Genomic DNA, 3,631 nt, shown 5'->3' with positions numbered 1-3,631 from the left:
GAAGAAAAGAGGACAATTTTAGGATTTAGTTTTTAATTTTTTTTTAGAGTGTGTGAGGAAAACTGTAATTGTTTTTTTCTTTTTGAACTTTAAATTGGACTTGGACTTTATTTTTTTTAAAACCCTACGGAAGGGTCAAATTAAAAAAAAATATATATATTAAATTGTGTGCAGAGAAAGACGGTGATTACAATATCACCTCGGCCCCTCGGGTTCGCACACAGCATAGGAGTCGTGGCCCGAGTCGACAATAACGGTTCATCCCCCGTCTGGTACGGGAGGTAAGTCCAATTGAAACACTCGCGAATCCTCTGCAAGCGAGTTACTGTACTCCTTAAGGTGCTAATTGTTTGAGGACGAAACGGACTGTCTTTATTTTCCTAGTAAAGGGAAAGGCCTGGCCTAAACAAGATAAGGGTTCGGATTTCATCACCGCTCCCTTCTTGCCCGCTTTAGGAGAACAAAACCTAACGCGAACCCAAGCTTTAAAATATGATTAGAAAGAGACCTATAGGGTATCGAGCTTGTTAGGAAAAATTTTCGAAGGATATTGGTTATTCTTTTAGCATACTTCGAAGTTCATGACGGTTTCTGTGAGTTGAATGCGTGACTGCGCCGCCTTGTACTGCGGTGAGGCCTTGGGTATCAAAGCTCCACTAAGCTTCCCTCGCCTCGATTCAACTTACTTTGACTCGGATTGATTCCAGAGGGGTTTGCTTAAATTGTAACGAATTCCCTTTCGAGATATAGAAGCTAGTCTAGAAACAATCTAAGTGAGCCATCATGCTTGTTGTTTGCTAGAAATCTCTAGGTTTGCTGTGGTAAAGTCGAGTCAGCCTGCTGTGTGATTGCTAGAACCTTCCTGTTAGGATTTTTATTTCTTTTTGATTTTTTTAGTGTATGCCCGATTTTGTTAATAGGGCTTGGAAAAGAGATACTCTAGGTCGATTGATTAGCGAAAAACCTAGTAGTTCTTCTGATATAAGCAGGGAGCTCGAAGATTGTTCTTTTGAGAGCCCTGTTTTTGGAAACTTCAGTTTTGAGAATCTGTCTCTTCGTGAGGAAAGTACCCCTAGTACTTCTGTTGTGCCAGCGATGGCAACTTTGAAAGATTACATGTTCCCAACTAGGACCAACCGAGCTTCGTGCATTAAATTGCCAGCCACTACGGCTAATTTCGAGATAAAACCTAGTATTCTCCAGATGATCCCTATATTCTTAGGAAAAGATGATGAAACCCTTATTTCCATATTAGGGACTTTGAGGAAATTTGTGGGACAATTAGAATAAGAGACCTTACTGATGAAGTCTTGAAACTTAAGATGTTTCCCTTTTCCTTGAGAGATAAAGCCAAGACCTGGCTGAACAACCTACCATCTGAATCCATTGAAACATGGCAGGAACTTATTGCCGCTTTCTATATGAAATTCTACCCTAAGCATAAAACTGCAGTGTTAGGCAGACAATTAGTGCTAGTGTGCAACAAGAGGGAGAGTCTCTTTATAGATTTTTAGAGAGATTCAATGATCTCCTATCTCAGTGTCCTCACCATGGATTTGATAAGATGAAACTCGTACAAATTATTTATGATGGTTTAGACTATTCGACCAAAGCCATGGTTGAGTCTATGTGCGCTGGTGAGTTCACTAGTAAAAGTGCTGATGATGCTTTTACCTTCTTAGAAGTTATCGCTGAAAAATCCCAACAGTGGGAATCTTGTGTTGAACCCCCTAAAAGACTCTTGGTCAATAGAAGTAGCACCAATGTGGTAGATACGAGTTTTGCGTCTGATGCTAAGTTTGCTGCTTTGTCTAGAAGGTTAGAAGCTTTGGAAATGGGTCAGTCTAAAAATAGGTCCCTTGTTGAACCTAATAGAGCCTCTCAAGTATCTAGTTGTGGAATAGAGCCCGATAATTCATTTTGGGAAGGTCAGGTTAGTGAAGAGCAAGCTCATGTTCTATAACAATGCTAGGTTTGAGAACCGTCAGAAGATTGACCCATACTCAGAGACCTACAATCCTGGTTGGAGAAACCATCCTAATTTTTCTTGGTCTAAGGGTCAGAATCAAGGCCAATCTAGTAATTTTCAGCCTCCCCCAGGATTTGGTTTTCAGAACTCTTCAGGTCATACTCAGTTTCAGAACACTTCCGAGAAAAAGATCTCTGCCTTAGAGGAAAATCTCATAATGCTATCAAAGAACCACATGAGCTTTCAACAAGAAACTAGGCAAGAATTGAAGGATAATTCCCAAAGTCTTGCCGAATTAAAACTTCAAGTAGGACAAATAGCTAAGTTTATAAGTGAGAGAGAATGGAAAGTTTCCTAGTCAAACACAACCTAATCCTAAAGGAGTTCATGAAATAGGAGGAAGATCTTATGATCATGTGAATGCTATTACAACCCTTAGGAGTGGAAAGAAAGTTGACAACAAGGTTGCCATGCCTGATAGTGAACATGTTGTAGTTCACCCTGCTGAGCCAGAGAATGAAGAGACTGATAGAGTCTCTAAAGAGACCAATGAGGGTCCTGTTGAGCCTCACTTCGTTCCCAGCCCCATTCCCACGGTTGCTAGTACCAACGAAAAATGAATCCAACTTCAATGACATAATGGAGGTTTTTAAGAAAGTTACCATAAACCTTCCGTTACTAGAGGAATTAGGCAACTACCGGCTTATTCCAAGTTCCTTAAGGATCTTTGTACACGGAAGCGTAAGCTTAATGTCCATAAGAAAGCCTTTTTAGCTGGTCAAGTAAGTTCAATTCTTCTGAACCAAACACTCCCTAAGTACAAGGACCCTGGATGCCCTACCATATCTTGTGCAATTGGTAATCACATGGTCGATAAGGCATTACTTGACTTAGGAGCTAGTGTTAACTTACTCCCATATCATGTATACAACCAGCTAGGTCTTGGTAAGCTGAAACCGACCAACATGACACTACAATTAGCTGATAGGTCTGTCAAAGTCCCTCGTGGTGTCATAGAGGATGTTCTGATTGAGGTTGATAAATTTATCTATCCAGTGGATTTTGTTGTTCTAGACACCCAACCAGTTCAGGACCCAAGTGCTCACATCCCGGTGATTTTAGGTCGCCCATTCTTAGCCACATCTAATGCTATCATCAATTGTAGAACCGGACTTATGAACATATCTTTTGGTAATATGACTACTGAGCTAAATGTCTTCAATGTCATTAAGTCTTCTGAGATAGATGATTTAGAAATGGTGAACATGATTAGCACTCTAGTACCTGATCCGTTAGCCTGCAATATGCTTGATAATCCATTGTTTGATGAACCCCCCAGTGCTTCGGAGGAGGTAGACTTGACAAACACCTTAGCTGATGAGCCTATGCTAGAGATTTTCTTTAATAATCCATTATACGAGGATATTGTTCATTTAGATGAACAATCCCCAAAAGAATCTAGTTATTGTGCCGACTTTATGGACCCTAGAGTCCATCCCATAGACTTTGGTCCATTCGAGGAGATTGTTCACCCTAAGTTTGGGGGTAAAGACGATTCTGGCGATTGTCGAATATCTCTAATCGAAGTCCCTAACTTGGGACTCGAGTCTTGTACGTCTGAAATATTACTAGAGTTTGTTCAGACTCCGCAACCCGATCCTC

Source organism: Papaver somniferum, chromosome 3, assembly GCF_003573695.1.
Source record: "Papaver somniferum cultivar HN1 chromosome 3, ASM357369v1, whole genome shotgun sequence".
Lineage (NCBI taxonomy): Eukaryota > Viridiplantae > Streptophyta > Magnoliopsida > Ranunculales > Papaveraceae > Papaver > Papaver somniferum.
Note: the sequence above shows the minus strand (reverse complement) of the source record.